Genomic DNA, 20,036 nt, shown 5'->3' on the forward strand with positions numbered 1-20,036 from the left:
GCCTCTTTAACCCTGGGTTGCAGGTGGTCGGCAAATTCTCCTGAGCTTTGAATAAACAGAGCAATCTGCTCATCACTTTCAAAAACCTGCCAATATGTATCATTATCAGGAATAGTCGGATGGACCACCATGCTGACTGTTGAGTGGTCGACCAAGAAGTCTACAGCTGGATCAAAATGAGCTCCTATGGTCACCATGTGATCTGCTTCAATATTTAGTGTCTGGGGAATGCTTGTGATATTGAAAGCATCAAAACTTTCTATTAAATCCCAGACTCTGGAGCGGTAGGATCTCATACGGACATGCTTGGCATTGGATATCCCTCAAACTTGGTGTACTACTAATTCGAAATCACCGAAGACTTTAAGCTTCTTGATGCCCATTTTTTCTGCCATGTTCAGACCTTGAATTAGCCCTTCGTACTCTGCTTCATTATTTGAACACGCGAACTGCAGTCGGAAAGACCTTCGGATTTGATCGCCCGCAAGAGGGGTGAGACAAACTCCAGCTCCGGAGCCCATTTTGCATTTGGCGTCATCAAAGTGTAGGGTCCATAGTATCAAAGACAACTGATCTTTGGAGAACGGATCCTTGGTGAGTTTTGGGATCAGCTGATCCTCTTCAAAAATGCAATAAGTTCCTAGGCTGATGGCATGGTAATTAGAGAAGGGATCAGAGTCTATGAACTCATTTAGGAAAGCTTCTTGTTCGGCTGGGATTTCCCCGGTTACTTCTTCATCTTCTAAAAGTTCTACCACCTTTCGCTCATCATGGGTTATAGAGGTGTGAGTAGGCTCGAAATTGATCAAGGCTTGGTCAGCTATATGCTCGGTGTGAAGAGGTTCTGAAAGGATCTTCATCTTAGTGTCGTGTCGGGTACGGAGAATCAGGTGGGACCAATCCAGGGACATATATCCTCCTATTTTAGCGATGAAGTCTTGGGACAGACAGAGCCCAAAAACGGGAGGGATGTTGATGACCACTACTTCTTGGGATACTGTTATACTTGGACATGCAAATAAAGTCAAAGGGAGGCTTTTGATGAGACCTATCATCTGGACTGTATTCCCATCGAGCTGCATTACCCCCTTACTTAAAGGGTCATACTTAATGTTTAATACTTCAGCAATATGCTTAGGCATGACCGTGGTACTAGCACCAAAATCTATCATGGAGTTATGCAAAAGTTTATTTCCAACTATCAGGGTAAGGTAAAAAGGATTCGGCTTAGGTTTAACTTCTCCTTGTGTAGTGGAGGGTGAACCTTCGTTTGTCAAAGCAGCAGGGGGACATTCCTTGCTAATTGCTGAGTGGCAATCCATTCCATTCGTCTGAAAGGGCGACAGAGCTACCGCACCTGTATCCTTTTGATCATGGGACAATGCCTCCCTTAGCCGGCTTTTCTGCTCTAGTATACTCAGGAGGTCCCAGAGAGAGACATGAGTTGGAGCTTTCTTCAACTGATCTACTACATGCAGCATCGGGGGCGTGAAAACCTTAGGCTCTTTTGGTTTGTAAGGGATGAATTCCTTCCTGGGATAGGTGGAAACGATGACTGGCGGTTCTGGAGGCCTATTTACAGGTATTGACCTTATATTGATGGCATCCTCCCCAGTCAAATGCCTTTAAAGTGAAGGTTGTAGTCTGAATGCACCATAGGGGCTCCATCTTTCGGAATTCCTCCATCAATAGTTAGCATTGTATCGTCATCCTCCATCCATGAAAAAAGCATGTGATCAGGGGCAATTTCCGCTTCTTGTTGTAATGACATTCTTTGCATCTGAGCAACAAACGTCACATTATCCATGCCCGGGGATGTATACGCGGATTCGTCTGGTATTATACCTGAGTTCCTTTGTTCCGCGACCTTTTGTTGCAAATTCTCCCTGGGGCAATTCTTCGGGGTATGAGCATTGTTGCATGGAAAACACCAAGAATTGGTATCATCTGCCAAATTATTCTGACCCACAGTCAATTCTCTACCACCGTTTGGGTGGATGGCCTATAATGGATTAGGGATGGGGACTATTTGGCCATTTGCCAGGGTATTTTTCTCAGCGCGATAATTAGGATGTTGATAGGGAGGTCGGTTTCCTTGGAAGTTTTGCCGAAAAGGAGGCTTGGTAGGAGAGACCTAGGCCCTTTTTAGGTTGACAATTTCATTAGAGAAGGATCTTAAGAGATTTTTCATATCGTTGACCTCAAGCCAGAGAGGCAGTTTGGGGAGTAGCTTGAGGAGTGGGGAACGAATACATAGACTGTGGAGCGGAAGTGCTCAGGGCGGCTTCCTCCATTACTTGGGTAGATATTTCGAGGAACACTAGCATTGTAGGGCGAGGTGTGAGCTTTCCAGCGTTGATAAGGTTATTTTCAGCCTAAACCGCTAAGTCAAAAGCTTGCGGAAGAGTGCTACCCCCTAAGGATTGAATCATTACTGATATGTTAGAATTGAAAGCTCTTAGATAAAATACGAAGGCCATATCTGTTGGGGGGTAGGTGGACAACGGTATCCTTTGCCAGGTTCGCTAGAATCTCAGGTTGAAATCAGTTAATGCCTCTGTAGGAGCTCTTTTGATCATAATGAGTTGGTGCATTAGGGATGATATATCAGCTTTGTCTAAGAATCTCTGAACGAAGCGGTCTCCCAACTGATCCCAATCCCCTATGGTACTAGGGCCTAGAGATCTAAACCAATCTAGAGTTTTTCCTTTGAAAGACGTTACGAGCAACCGCAAAGCCACGTTCTGCTCGGTGATGCCATGTACAGTACAAACAGTAGCTACATCCTGCAGATGTTCTCCAGGGGTTTTATGACATTCTTCAGGGGTTTTATGACATTCTCCTGTGAATTTGGGAACGACCTTTAGCATGGCTACCAGAATAGCTCCCCAAACTATGGGTGGAACTGGAGGAATGAGAGGGCTACCATTGTCCCATGTCATGAAATTTTGGGGAGGGACTTGGGCCATTGCAGCGTATATGATAGTGGGGAGACCCTGTGGAGGTGAAACTAAGGCGGAATGGACGGTCACCAATGGAGGAAAAAGAAGATGAGGATTTAGGGCCGTTTGACTCCGGTGACGGGCCTATGACTCATAAACTAGCTGGGGTGTACTTTTTTTTTTCTAAAATAATAGTCCCACCGGGCATGCCAGAAAAAGAACTGTTGACTCTAAATTTTTCTTTGGGGATGAACAGTCTTATGGGAAATTCAATGTTGGGGAACCAAATTGTGCAGGGAAACACTAAATGACCTCTAGGATTGAGAAGCCGACTCTTCCTTGGGGTTTTGAGGAAAGGGAAAGGAGACAAATACTTTTAAAAAAGAGACGCTAAAATACTTAGGTGATACGCCAGATCATTAAGAGACAATGAACTAACAGAAATTAAGAAACATACATAACTTTTGTAAGTCTATCTGATAATCCACAAATCCGGATCGAGAACACAGTCAAAGCTACAACCGAATTTACTTGAAAACATAAGGGAAACATTCATCACGCATTCACAAGATAACAAGTATAGGAACATAGTTTAATTAGTGAAGTCTTGGATAGATATATTCCCAAAGTTTATTAGAGTTTTCAACAACAATAGCACAGAAAACACTATTAATAGTAGGCCAAAAGAGACATCATATAGGCCGTAGGCACAATCTGAATAATCTTCTTATAGCGAGACCAAAACAGTTTTTAAGGCTGGAAACAAAAGAAAACTCCTACTTAGTAAACTGGATTGTTCCTTTCTTTTTTGTGTTCTCCAAAAACTTCTCTCCTCCTTTTTGGCGACAAAGAAACCCGCATTTAAATAGGCCACTGCTCCTAAAAATAGCTTCCAAAAATGGCACAACCTCCTTTCAATAGAAAAAATAGGGCGTGTCACTACGGAGGCCGCACCCAGCAAAACAAACCCTGCAACTCGACTTTTCTCCCGCAACAGACTGGAGGTTACCAGAACTGAAAAGATTCTGCCAGAAGAGAAAGGACTGTGGAAAACGGCACCGCCGCAAGGAACCGTTCGCATACTGCGCTAACGAGTGGGCCCGCCTAGAAGAACAGTCAACAAGCATTGCCATTTGTCACTCCCGCACTGCTTCAAAAACTGGACGCCAAAGATGTGCCAAGGGAGCAACGTCGGGCCACCAAGTGTCCTGCGCGCTCTGCCCTGCTGACTAAACAAAAATGATCACAACTGGGCTCGCCAAAAAACTTACATCGGGGAAAATAAAGGTGAACAATACCCACTGACAACATGCAAGATTCTTCACTAAATTATCATGTATGAGTTAATAAATTTACTAAAAATAGCTATATAACTATCACAACCAATTCCTCCTCCTTCATGAATGCATGCAACAACTAATGCTAATATTTAGGGGAATGTCAATCATATAATGTCTTTCAATTTCACCTTAAGTATCCAAGAATAATTTCTAAGAGTTTTGTATATATATAAAAACATACATTGGATTTTAATATAAATGACATCTTAATCCTAGAAGTCTCTCACTTGACATTATAGATTATAGATGTATTTATAGGAAATACACATACAAATAAGTATAAGATTCTAGGCTCATGACCTTCCTATACCAAGAGAAATTATCCATGATAATTGGCTTCATAAGAGAATCTACATTATCCAAAGTCTCAACCTTCTCTAACAAGACCTTACCATTATCAACCATTTCTCACACAAAATATGATACTAAACATTAACATACTTAGTATGAACATGGTACCTAGGATTTTTGACTAAATAAATAACACTATGACTGTCACATTCAATTCTAACAAATTGCAATCAAATCTAATACATATACAAAGTTTCTCTAACTAAACTAACTCCTCAAAGGCATGTATAGCAACCATATATTCTAGTTCAATGCCAAAAAATTTACTTATATGTCACCTTTTACTCATTCAATTCACTATACCTCCAAACAAAGAAAATACATAGTCGATAGTCAACCTTTGACTATCCAAATCACTTACCATGTTAAAATAAATAATAATAAAAATCTCTACACAAAAATGTTTGGATTAAGGTGCAATCAACCTTGTAAATCCTATGTAATTAATTACTCCTAATATTGTTTGTAAATTATTCATAATGGGTAGGAGTTTCACTAATGGTAGTAAAAATAATTTACTGGATCTGTAATTATTTATTTACTAACAACAGTAAGTTAATTATTTAAGAGCAAGGGTTACTATTCACATTTACCATGAGGTTGACCACAAGTAAATATGGGGTGCCTAGAATCTATTATTAATGTATGACATGTGTAAGAGCATCTATTATTCTTGGTGTCTTACAATTGTAAGAGAATATGCTAATTGTAGATGGTGCATGTTATGATAGTTTATGACAACATGTAAGAGCATCTTATGACAACTATCATAAAGTTGTAAGTGCAATAATGAGGCTATTTTTGAACTTGTAAGAGGGAACTTAATGGTGGGTCATATGAATTTTTATCATGGTATTTTGGAAGCTTGTTTTGGCCCACGATAATGTTCTATGGTGGTATTTTGGGCCTCCATAAGCCTATATATTGAGGGTTTATGGAGACATTATGGGAGTTTATTTTTATACACAAGTGTTGATGGATTGAAGGTTGAAGAGGAGAAGGAAAGAAGGATTGTATGTAATCTCTATTTCATGAAGATAATATAAGCATTAGCCTCTTGTCTTGGTGGAGTTTTTTTTCTCAAAAGGGTTTCTCCACATAAATCCTATGTTGTGAGATGTTCTTATTGTGTTGTTGATTTATACTTTGTTATTGCTGCTATCTTATGGTGAAATAATGTTGATTTATGTAATGTTTTATGTTCATATAAGATGGGTTTATCAAAAAATGTTAAATTTGTGGTTTTTGGCATAACAAAGAAGATGGATATCTCCATGGTTTTCCATATTAAGGCAACTTAATTTTCAGATTTGCATACAATTACAAATTTTTATTGGGTATAGTCTAAGCATTGAATCTCATCAATATTTCTATTGGATTGGAGATTTCCAACAATTTACAGTAATTTTCCCAACAAAATATCTAAATACCCTCTTATCAAAATTCCCAATACTCTCTAACAAGGTTAGACATAAACTTTATCAAAATTCCAACCATTGCATGGCATCTATTCTAGTGAAAATAATTGTACACGTCATTTCAAATAGCACTAGCATAAGGCATGTTAGAAATTCCATTGAAATCATCATTTGGTTTCCAACACATGTCTAAATTAAGTTTAGTATTGATTGGAAGTAGAATGAATGTTCACTAGTTCCTAGCCATACATACTAAACCATGACAAAATTGTACCAACATACTCTAACTAAATCAATTTTTTTTGTTACACATAATCCCTATTGATCCCCATCCCAAGAATATACTAGACAACCTCTAATTCCTTCATATCAAATGTGCTATAAAGTTTAATTTTTAGCTCCTTAATCACCACTTTGATGTTACATATTGATAATATATTATCCACATACAAGAAAATGATTAATATAATCATTTGTAATCTTAACATAACACAATGATCTTATTCACTCCCAACAAAACCTAAAATCAATGAAAAAGAATTAAACTTATAGTATCACATTGTGGGCGACTGTTCTAGACAATACAGTTTAGTTTGAACTTACAAACCAAATGTTCCTTCCCTCTTTCAACAATACCACCAAGTCGTCACATATAAATCCTGTCCTCACGATCCTTATGCAAGAAAGTAGTTTAAGTAGTTATTTTCCCAATCTCAAAATCATTGCTTGTGGTAATAGACAAATAGAATCCAAGAGAAAACAACAATATAATAGAAAATATCACCAAAATCAACTTTCTCTCTCTAGGATTAGCCCTTAGCCACTAGTCTAGCCTTGTACAACTCTAATTAAGTGCCTATATGAATTTATTTTTTCAGACCCACTTGCAACCAATGGGCTTTCTTCAATTGGAAAATATAACAAGATCCTAGGTGTCGCAATTATCCAAAGAGAGAGCCTCCTCAAAAAGATTTGGTTCATCATTAGTATTCAACAAAGAAAATACACAACAAGTTATGGTGGGTTTTACCTTGTTTGTGGATATCCTTGTGGTAAGAGCAATATGATCTATCTATTAATTTGTGTGCTCATCTTGCACATCATTATCTAAGCTCTCACTTTAACCCTCTTTGCCTTCTTCATCCTTTGATCTATCTAACTATTCTTCTAAATTTGCATCTTCTTTCTTTTTAGATTTAAAATTTTCTTCACCTAAACAAGCCCTAAGCTTGCTAAAAATCACATCTCTAGGTTAGAGGATTACAAATCTTTTAAACTTTAACATTCTTACCATAGCCAATGAATATTCATGTTTGATCTTTTGGATCTAGTTTAGACCACTTCCCCTAAGGAATATAAACAAAATTGTCACAAACAAATATCCTTAAATGCAAAAATGAATACTTCTAACTTGTCCATACTTCATGGGCATTTTTATCAACACAAGTCAAACAATAAAATCTATTAATCAAATAAAATGTAGTACTTACAACCCTAACCTAAAGGCATTGATATAGCTAGACACCACTCAACATACAAATAGCACTTTCCATTAAGGATTGGGTCATTCTTTCTACCCCCTCATTTTTTTGAAAATGTGAGGTTTAATATTTTTCTAAATAATTTTTTCATACTTGTAGAATTTCTTGAACTCCCTCGAGAAATATTCATAGCCATTGTCATATGTTAACATCCTTATCTTGCAACCTATTTATTTTTTAACTAAGACTTTTAAATCCTAAAACTTCATAAAAAAATTAATTTTTGAATGCATAAAATAAATATAAATGTATGTAGATGCATCATGAATGAATATAAATTAATAACAATATTTTCTTATAGAATCCACATCCACTGGACCAAACACATTTGAATGGATGATTTCTAACAATCTCTTATTATCATATTTCTTATAAATGAATGAAAATATCTATAAAATACTAGACTACTTTGGGGGTTGCCCTCCAATAATAAGATAATAGTGTATAGATTCAATATTTGATGACATGATGGTGTGGGATAAATGTCTCTTCGTTATTTATAGGTTTAACTATATACGAATTGTAGTGTTGTAAATTGTAACCCCTTATAATTTCACACTTCTTTTTTGGACCCTTGCTTTAATGTGCCCCCTCATAGCTCTTTCCAAGCCTATTTCTGGCCCTTTACTACTAAATTATCATCATATGTTCATGAGGTGATCAAATTATATTCCTTGAACCTATGCACTTCACACTTGCCTTTGTTCCACCCCTTTCTAGGTGGACTATGGCACTAGGTACCATAGTCATTGTGAACTAGAGCCCTAGGTGCCTTAGTCCTACTAGACTAGTACACTAGGCACCATAGTCCCCTTGAAACGAGCCCAACTTGTCAGTGTGCCAATTCCCACCAATTGTTATTTAATTCTAATATTTAAAATCGATCGTGTGAAGTTAGCCTAATTTATGAAATAATTGGGAACCCTATATAAGAGCACCTTTCCTAATTCATTTTCATCCTACACCATAGAATCTTACATTATTGAGCACTTTAATTTGAGCAAGCATTATTGAGATAATTTCTTCAAATTTAAGCATTATGGAGTAGCAAGTTACGACAATTTTCATACAAGTGTGTTTTCATGATTGATATTGCCTTGTCATGTCATGTTATTGCATCAACACTTAAGGGTCCTATCCAAATAGAATTGCATCATCAACATTATAAAATTTGACGTATAATATTGTCAATTCATATTTAGCCTCTACCCTACAAAGTTAAGCTCTATTTTCCTAATCATCATCATTGTAGTGGAGGTTAACACCTACTCGAGGTTTGACTTAGGAAAATCCTATACAAACCAAAACCTTTTCTCTCTTTTCTATGTTTAGGTGATAGCGTTGATTACTAAAAGTTGTAGATCTAATAAGTGCAATCAGAGATACATAGTTTCCAATTCAGAATAGGTGAAAAACAATGGTCATTGTCAATTAGCCATGGTGATTGACACTTTTTGACTAAAATTTTGGGAGGACGGTCTATAAAGCATCCTAATCTATATTTTGTGCATCTAAGCTAATGAAGACACCCCCTAAACAGTGGCGCCTATCCACAATGATTGACACTTTCAACCCCAAATTGCAGACACAAGTTCCTCTCTATATCTTATTCCTAGATATGAGCTTGTATCCTAATTTATAGTTCCACATTTTCTTGTTTATGGTGTTTCTTGTCAAATTCCCTACTTCTTGCATCATTTCTCATTCTATCTTATCTAATTATATAAAAAATCAAAAGAGAATAACCAATATTAGTGCACAACTCTCCCAAGGGTTTGAAGAGGCATGAAATAAGAAAAGAAAGAGTTTGCAACTATGGGTGGTGTTGCAACAAATATAGAGAAAAATATGAATGGACATGTGGTAGAAGTTGTGAAATGTCCTTTGGAGGGCATGGAGATGATGGATATTGGTTGTAGATGTTGCAATTGAGGATGTTGGAGATGTCTATGTTAAGGTAGAGGGTGCAGAGGAGATTAAAGAATGCATTTGGTGGAGGTGGACAAAATTAGGTGGGTTAAAACCCATGAAGAAGAGAAGAGGATTGTTGAGTGGTGAGATGAGGAATGTTTCATGAAGACAAATTTGGAGGGAGTTAGATTATGGTGGATCTAATTCTATGTTGTAAAATAAGAGTGAAGAGAAAAATTGTTGGAGGAGAAGAATGCACATCCTGGCTAGGTGTTGGAAGAGGAGAAAGAAGAAGCAATTGGAGGTACCAATTCCAATAATGGAGCTTGCTAAAGATTTCTTGTAATATGAAAGGGTGGTATTACCACTCAACTCCATTTTGTGAATCCATATTCATAAAAAATTTCTTACCTTGGGTATCAAATGTAGGAGCATCCATGGTATAGGGACTATCCTCATTAGCCAAAAATATATTTAATTTCTTAATTTCCATAGTTTAGGTGAGTAAATGATGTATATTGAATATTTTTGTATAAAGGTCAAATATTTTATTAAATATTTTGGTCAGCTCGTTATGTTAAATCTTTCTATATTTTGGATGCATTTGTTGGCATTTATAATGATAAATATTTCAAATAGGCCAACTTGGGCATTGGATTTGGAGGGGACCCACTTACACATCACGTGGATGCAAATAATGCAACAAGACATATTCTAGGAGTTATGACACATGTCAGAGCATTTATGGCAAGTTGGCTATGTAGTCAACTAGTAGAGTTAGTGTCACAAATGGACAACTATTTTAAGAAAGTTATAAGAGGAATTGTAAGAGCATTAAATATAAATATTTCCAAAATGGGAGGAGAATCAAGTTTGGCTTAGCATTTTTGGGTTCCTAATTTAGGCCAAATTGGATGCAATTTCATGTGTTGAGTTGCATTTACATGATTCTTTCATTTGGGAAGACATAGTTTTGCTAGTAAAGTGTGTGTGAGCTAAGGAGATGGAGAAATATGATGAAGCATATTTTGTTATTATAGCCTCTCCTCGTAGATTTTATTTGCATATCTAAATGTGAAACTAATAGGCTTAAGTTATTGTAACCAATTTACATTTTTTAGATTTGATTTAAAAGATCATATTTGCTTGCATATTTTGTGATCACATTTGTATGATTTTGTTGTTTTAAGAATCAAATTTGATGAAGGGAAAGTATCTGTTTACATCAAAGAACCTAATAAAGGAATGAGAAAAAAGGAAGGATGTTGTAATGTAGGGAAAATGGGATTCACTAGTATAACATGCAAACTAGGAATCAAACCCAATCCCATAAATTACATTGGAGAACAAATAATAGGCCCAACTACGAACCCTTGGTAGAGTTGGGCACAATGATTAGATGTTTTTTTTTGTTGATTTAATTGAATGAATAAGAAGTGATGTAAAAAACTAGGCTAATGGTGCAAAATTGACAATAAATAACAAAACAGGCAAATGCAAATTTGAAAATCAACTAAGATGTACAAAACTAGAAAGGAGACACAAAGAGGAACCTGTCACAGAAATCTGAGATGAAATTGAGTGGACACTATAGCTAGGCACCTTAGTCTAGACAATTGTCCAGGTGCAGAACATGGATCAAACTGAACTTAAGAGCTTCTAATCTTCTGATTGGACTATGGCGCTAGAAACCCTAATCCTAGTGGACACAGGTGTTAGGCACCCTAATTATTCTCTTTTCTACTAAACTAGGTTTCACTATTCTTGTCTTTGTCTATATTGCACCCCTATATCCTCTGTCTGAACCTGAAACCTGTTTATGAGCCTAGATATACAAATAAGAGGAGTAAAATGGTGTTTGGGTTGTATAGGGGCTTGCTTAAGTCAAACCTTAGGTTGGAATAAATCCTATGATAATGATGAATAGGAAATAAAAATCTGAAATGAAACGCATGAATGAAAATGCTTAATTGAAAAGATTATACCTTCAATTGATGATGCAATGCTCTTAGGATAAGTCCTCCATGTGTTGATGCAATAATATGATAAATTATTATAAAATCCATCATGAAAATATAATTGAAGATGCCTTATTGTAGCTTGTTGCTCCTTAAACTTTGATATTCTCTTGAAGAATAATAATTGCTCTTGAATTGGAATGATAAAATAATAATTTGAGAAGACCAAACGAATTAGGAGTGATGTCTTATATAGGGATCTCAAAATATAATCACCTTTTGGCCAACTTAAAATAATAATTTTTCGTATTGAATATAGATTTGGAAATGGAAAGGTTGACATATTATTCTCCCAAAATTTGGGCCAAAAAGCATCGAACACTATTCAACAATTGCCAGTGTCCCTACAGAATATGCTTGAATTTTTAGGGTTGTGATATAATAGGATCTTGATACCACATATTGTAATTTATATGAAAAATGACAATATTTAAGTAAGGGAAAAAGTGCATTGAACTTTAAAATGGCATAGGACTCATATGAGATTAAAATGAAATAAGATAAAAGACACACTTAAAATAAGGGCCCAAGTATGAAAGTCTTGATGTGTTAAAGTAAAATAAGACTCATAATATTGAACTAAATATTAATGTAATACAATAAAAGGTCCTATAATGCATAGAGTACATGCAAAAATTAAAATAAGTGTTAGGAGAGTGTGAAATTAGACTCATTAAAGGAGTACAATTGACAATGCTACATATTTCATACCACAAAACTAGAGAAAGGAGGAGAATAAGGCCCATGAGGCAAATAATTACCACTACACTAGGGAAGAATTCCACTACAGTAGGAAAGAGAGAATGATAATAAAGAAGAAAAGGATTGGGGAATCAGATAAGTAGGTTGGGGTTGGTATTTAGGTGAATTGAAAGGGGCTACCACATGCAACTCAAGTTCCAACCACTATTACAATTAAGGTTATCATGGTGATTGATGATTTTAGTAGCTTCTTTGAGTCTTCTCTTGAAGTAGTTTTCTTTGATCAGGATTTTAGTGTCTTCTAAAGGGATATGGTGCTTGGTCTTGGCATAGTGTTCATCAAGGGTTGAGTTAAGGACACATTCATGTCTTAAGTTAGTGTAAAGCTCTTTGATTCTAGTGCCAACACAATGACCTATTTCACCATTGCAGGGGATGCTAGAGGAGAAAACAACTTTGTAGACTTATGAGATTAGAAAGGGGTCAAGAGTGTCTTTGAAGGAAGAGATGCAATTCTGAAGAGTGCAAATGAGCTTAAAGGAACATCAAATACCCTTTTAAGAAGGACATTGGAAATATTGTTAGAGAGACCTTTCATATAAGGAGGGAAGCAAAAGGAAGGGGAGAGGGGGATGCAACCTCACACTTAGGGGTGGACTAAGATGCATATTTCTTGGTCACCCTACTAATGTGCTTAATTTTGTAACTATTTAATTTAAATTATTTTGGTAAGTGAGAAATGTCTTGGTCTATGTTCTCACCATCACTAATACAAAAGGCTTTAGAGGATAGAGTTTTGAGGATACCAACTTTTTGGGATAGATGATGATTAGGGGATGAGTGAAGGTGGAGATAAGTGTGGATTGTTTTATGAAAGACACAATGAGCTAGAGAGGCATCGATTTTTTTTACGAGTGAAATGTTAAGGATGAATATGGTTATCAGTTTCCTACTCTTTGGTGAATGAAATTCAAGGGGCTATGTTGTTCAAGTGCAAGTGGAACTCCTCTAGCTTATAAAGACCACGGGGCCAACAAATGTTGGTATCATCAACATAGCACTTTTGCCACTTTGATTTCAAAAATAATGAGTGGAGTGTCCCTTCTTCAAAATTGTCCATGTAGATGTTGCCCATGATAGGTAGAGGTGATCCCATGGCAACTCCACCCACTTGCTTATAGAAAACACCTTGGAAGGCAAAGAAGGTTGATCAAAGACAAAGTTCAATAAGGAAACCAATCTCAAAGCCAATTTTTTGCTTGATAATCTCGATATAGTCAAAGATGGGGACCTTGGTGAAGAGAGAAACAACATCAAAGCTAACTAAGAGATCATTCATATCAAGGTTCTTGTCTATGATGAAATTAAGAAAATAGGTAGAGTTATTGATATGGTAATTTAAATTGCCAATGAGGAGAGAGATTAGCTTTCCCGAATGGCTGGCAAATTTTTAAGTGGGAGAATCAATGGTATCTATAATGGCATGGGGATGTGGGGGGTTGCTATATTTAAGGATTTTAGGGGTGCCATAAATATGAGGAGTCACTTCTTTAAATGGAAGAAACTTCTTTTTGGTGGCATCATCAAAGAAAGAATAGAAAATGGAGCTACTTCGACTTTTTTGACAAATTGGACATGGGGTTGGAATCTAATATTTTGTAGCTACTATTATCTAACAGAAGACCATCCATCTTTGAAATTTAGTCACATTTGTTCATGATGACTAAGATGCTTCCTTAGCGAGTTTGGATATGATAGGGTCATTATGATTTAAAAATTGGTTAAAGGAATAATTCTCATGTTTAGGGATATCACACTTAGGAAGTTTGGTGTAGTACCCCTACTCGTTTGAACTTATTAGACTCATATTTTATTATTGTTTACTTTTAGTGGATACATTACCATGATGTGTTATTCAGACTTATATGACATTATTTCATGCTTTATCTGGATTAGAGATGCATAATTTATTTGCAGTATTTCAGTACTTGTGATTTATGGTATTTTATGGATTATTGCTATGTACTGACACTTTATTTTATCTATGCAATGTGTAATTATATGTTGTGTGTCTGCGAGTGTATTGGATGCAAGGGGACGATTTTCCTTCACTCATTTCGGTGAGACAAGGAATGTCGTGATTCTCCTTCATCGGTGTGTATGTCGTGTTTTCTATATTGTATATATGCATGTATGGTTTGGTGATGTAGGATTTGCAGGTACAAGTACCAGGTAGGTACAAGGTATCATCTCCACCTAGCTTCACAGGTCTAAGTGTGCCTTATATTGTTCGATAGAAGTGGAGGAGATAGTAGTTGACCCTATTTTTACTCAATTACACTCGTGTAAGTGTCCTTAGTTGGTCATCCTGTCAGTTTGTTGGGCCTTCGTATTTTGTCGTTTGATCTTTTTATGAGTATGTGTTTGAGGTTTGTCCAGTTGTGTGTTTTGTGGTTTTAATTAATTAATTAAATTTATGGATTTATCTCATAGTTGGTATTCTTGGGAATTAAGTATTTTATGCATTGAGATTATAAATTTAGTTAATTAAAAAGAAGTTATTAAATTAAGTTGCAAGCTGCATGATATTAAAAATATATTTTATTTAAATTTTAGTGGAAAAATAAATTAGATTGTTTGCATTTATTGTTTCCTAGAATTTTAAATAAATAAAAGAATAAATAAATGAATAAAAGAATTCATTAAAATTATAGCATTGCTTTAATTTCTTTATTTAGAAAATTGATTAGAGTTGCATGAGAAAAGAAAAGAAAGAAAAAATGATTTTTAATTATTGCATGTTAACTTATCCTTTGTTAGAAAATTAGAAAAGAAAATAAAATTGCTTTTATTACTAAATTTAGGTTTTTGGGAAAAATATATTCAACCTAGAATTTTAGTTTAAAAAGGGGAATAGATCTTTATTTTAGGGAGAGACAGGAAACAGATCAGGGATTTAGGTGAAGAGAAATTTATTTGGAAGCTTGTTGAAGGATTGGTTCTCTTCTACAAATTTCTTCCAGGAAAGCTATACCAAGTTGGGTGGCTTCTTTTGATTGTTTGTTTTAAGAAAATATTTCTATTTCTTCTATCTTTCTGAATGATGTGTGTGTTAAGATGTTTCTCAAATCTAAAATCATGTCTGATTATTTCTTGTTCTTGGCTAAAGTCCATTCCTGAATTTAATTTCTAGTTTATGGAAGGAAGTTATTTCCTGGGTGTTTGTAGATTAAATTTTGAGAAAATTGGGAAAAGTCATTATGGCAAATTTTGCCAAGAATTTTATTGTGTATGGAAATTGCAAGATTTGGGGAGGAATAGGATTTACCAGAGAAATCATTTCCTCTTGTTTGATTTTTGTTTCGATATTTGGCTATGGCAGTCCTCTTGAATATATTTGTATCTCTGTGATATTATTAGTTATTATAGAAATAAATTTAATCATTAATTAAATTTATTGTATTATTAAAAGTTAAAGGAAATTATTTTATTATTTTGGAGAAATTATGTATTAAATAATTTCCTAGGAAATAAATTGTTTTGGAAATTAATTCTGGTTTTAAAAAAAAAATTAATTTACTAGTTTTAAAGTTATTGGAATTTAAAAAAAATATATAATTAAAAAAAAAAACAAAAAACCTTGGTAGCACTACCGATGGTAGTACGGCTACCGTATGGTAGTAAGGTAGCAGTGCTAGGTCATGGCTAGGAAAGCAGTCGGATAGGTGGCAAGTAGAGCTGGCTACAGGTGTCTGTGTCTCTGTAGATGCCTTTATTCCCAGTTGTGAGTTGGACCTAGGAACCATAGTTACCTCAGTTGACCTTCAAGTCATTCCTTTGGGTTCTTATGGAGTTGTGTTGGGGACGGATTGGCTATCATCTCACAATGTTTGCATAGATTGTCGCAAAAAGATAGTGGAGTGTTTAGATGACCTTGGCAGAGAAGTGGAGATTGTTGGAGTTCAGAGACCGATATCCCTACATATGATTTCCGCTATGCAACTTAAGCGGTGCATGTGTAGAGGGTGTCAGCTTTTTACAGTTACTCTTGAGGATTTGGATGAGTCAGAGAGTCGAGAAATCACTCTTGATAGTTACCCTATTCTTAGAGAGTATGCTGATGTGTTTCCATTGGATATTTCTGGTATACCTCTGAAGTGAGACAGAGACTTTCGTGTCGATTTGGTTCTTGGTGCAAAACCTATTTCGAGAGCTCCATATTGGATGACTACTCAAGAGCTGAGTGAGTTGAAGTTGCAGATAGAAGAATTGTTGGCCAAGGGATTCATTCATCCTAGTGTTTCCCCTTGGGGTGCGCCTGTTATCTTTGTTAAGAAGAAAGATGGTTCTCTTCGGTTATGCATTGATTACCGACAACTGAATAAGGTGACCATCAAGAATAGATATCCATTGCCTCATATAGATGACCTTTTTGATCAAGTTAAGGGAGCCAAGGTGTTCTCTAAGATTGACCTGAAATATAGATACCATCAATTGGGCATTCAGGATGCAGACATTCGTAAGACAACATTTCGTACTCATTATGGTCACTATGAGTTCATAGTGGTGCCATTTGGGTTGATGAACGTGCCTTCAGTCTTCACGAGCTTAATGAATGGGGTTTTTCGCACCTACCTTGATCGTTTCGTCATTGTATTCTTGGATGACATTTTGATTTATTCTAGATCTATGAAGAACATGAGGGTCACTTACGTCAGGTATTGCAATGCTTGAGGGAGAATCAGCTTTATGCCAAATTGGGGAAGTGTGATTTCTTCCAGTCTGAGGTGAACTATCTTGGTCATGTGGTTTCGGGAGAAGGTATATCCGTGGATCCTTCAAAGATCCAAGCCATTGTTGATTGGCCAGCGCCGACCAACATTCTGAAGTTAGGAGTTTTATGGGTTTGGCTGGATATTACCGTTGCTTTGTTGAGGGCTTTTCCCAGATAGGACACCCGATTACTTCTCTTCAGAGAAAAGGGAAGAATTTTGTTTGGTCAGAACAATGTGAGGCAACTTTTTAGACCTTGAAGGAACTCCTTGTCAGTGCTCCAATTTTGGCAGTTCCTGATCCATCTAGAGACTTTATGGTATGCACCAATGCCTCTTTGAAAGGTATAGGTGCAGTGCTTATGCAGGATGGACGTGTGGTTGCTTATGAGTCTCGCAAAATCAAGAACCACGAGTTAAACTATCCAGTTCATGATTTAGAGTTGGCAGCTATAGTTCATGCTTTGGTTAGATGGCGGCATTTCCTGTTAGGGCATTAGTTTGAGCTACATAGTGATCACTGCAGTCTAGAATATATTTTCACGCAGCCGAACTTGAATGCTCGATAGTGGAGATGGATGGAATTCTTCTGCGAGTATGATTTTGAGGTTTGTTATATTTAGGGGAAAGAGAATATAGTGGCAGATGCTTTGAGTAGTAGGCGGCATGAAGTTTCAACATTGTCCCTTGGAGTAGACTTGAGAGAGAGGATTCTAGGAGTTCTTCCTCAAGATACTTGGTATCAGGCTGTTAGAGCCATGATAGAGTCCGGAAGGCCTTTAGAGGGTAGATTTTCTGGATATAACCTTGAGGCAGATGGACTTCTTCATCACCTTGGACAAATCTATGTACCTCCTTCGGAGGGTCTTCGCGTTTTGATCATGACTGAGGCCCATCGTGCACCTTCTTCGGCACATCCAGGTGTCAAGAAGATGCACACAGATCTTAGACAGATTTATCATTGGGCTGGTATGAAACACAACATTGCTGATTTTGTGTCGAAGTGTTTAGAGTGCCAGTGGGTGAAGGCGGAGCATCAGCACCCGACAGGGCTTTTACAACCTAATTTGGTACCAGATTGGAAATGGGATATCATTTCCATGGATTTCATTGTTGGTTTGCCTGTCTCTTCGCGTCGTCATGATGCTATCATGGTCATTCTGGATAGATTGAATAAGGTTGCTCATTTTGTTCCTATTTGAGCTTCCTATACGGCAACAGTGGTGGCACGAGTCTTCTTGGAAGATGTAGTGAGATTGCATGGGATTCTGAGGCGAATCATCTTTGATAGAGATCCTGTCTTTACCTCGGCATTGTGGACCTCACTTCAACATGCTTTGGGGACTCAGTTGAACTTTACTTCATCTTATCACCCAGAGACAGATGGTCATACAAAGCGAGTGAATTAAGTGTTAGAGGACATCCTTCGCATGTATGTGATGGACCAGCAGTCGCGCTGGGAGGACTATATATATCTAGTGGAGTTTTCTTATAATAATGGATATCATAGCTCCATAGGTATGTCCCCTTTTCAGGCATTGTATGGTCGTCCTTTCCGCACTCCTTTGAGTTGGGATCGACTAGAGGACAGGGTGCTTATAGGCCCAGACATTCTTCTAGAGATGGAGCAACAGGTAAAGAAGATTCGTGAGCATTTGGTAGCTGCACAGGATAGGAAGAAGAAGTATGCAGATGCTCGTAAGGTAGATCGTCAGTTTTCTATTGGTGACCGTGTGTTTTTGAGAGTGCATCCTTGGAAGAGTCTGATCCGTTATTGAAAGGGTTCTAAGTTGGTATCTCAGTTTGTTGGACCTTTTGAGATCCTTGAGAGGATATGACCTATTGCCTACCGTCTAGCCTTGTCACCGAGTTTATCCCGCATCCACGATGTCTTTCATGTTTCAGTTCTTCTACCTTATCATCCCGATGTAACACATGTTCTTGATTGGAACTCTTTGCAGGTTGAGGACGGGCAACTTTCCATGGAGCCCGTGCGCATTCTTCAGCGTCCGGATTTGATCCTCAGGGGTTGCACCATCGACTAGGTAAGGGTCCTATGGGACCCAAATGATGATACCTCGACGACTTGGGAGGATGCAGCGAAGATGAGAGAGATGTATTCTTATTTGTTTTAGGCTTCCAAGAGTAAGCCTAGTTTTGGGGGGGGAGAATGTAGTGCCCCTACTCGTTTGAACTTATTAGACTCATATTTTATTATTGTTTACTTTAAGTGGATACATTACCATGATGCGTTATCCATACTTATATGACATTATTTCGTGCTTTATCTGGATTAGAGATGCATAATTTATTTGCAGTATTTCAGTACTTGTGATTTATGGTATTTTATGGATTATTGCTATGTACTGACACTTTACTTATCTATGCAATGTGTAATTATATATTGTGTGTATGTGAGTGCATTGGATGCAAGGGGATGATTTTCCTTCACTCATTTTGGTGAGACAAGGAACGTCACGATTCTCCTTCATCGGTGTGTATATCGTGTTTTCTATATTGTATATATGCATGTGTGGTTCGGTGATGCAGGATTTTGTAGGTACAAGTACCGGGTACATACGGGGTATCATCTCCACCTGGCTTCACAGGTCTGAGTGTGCCTTATATTGTCCGATGGAAGTGGAGGAGATAGTAGTTGACCCTATTTTTACTTAGTTACACTCATGTAAGTGTCGTTAGTTGGTCATCCTATCAGTTTGTTCGACCTTCGTATTTTGTCGTTTGATCTTTTTATGAGTATGTGTTTGAGGTTTGTCCAGTTGTGTGTTTTGTGGTTTTAATTAATTAATTAAATTTATGGATTTATCTCATAGTTGGTATTCTTGGGAATTATGTATTTTATGCATTGAGATTATAGATTTAGTTAATTAAAAAGAAGTTATTAAATTAAGTTGCAAGCTGCATGATATCAGAAATATATTTTATTTAAATTTTAGTGGAAAAATAAATTAGATTGTTGCATTTATTGTTTCCTAGAATTTTAAATAAATAAAAGAACAAACGAACAAACAAACAAATAA

Source organism: Cryptomeria japonica, chromosome 8 (assembly GCF_030272615.1).
Source record: "Cryptomeria japonica chromosome 8, Sugi_1.0, whole genome shotgun sequence".
NCBI lineage: Eukaryota > Viridiplantae > Streptophyta > Pinopsida > Cupressales > Cupressaceae > Cryptomeria > Cryptomeria japonica.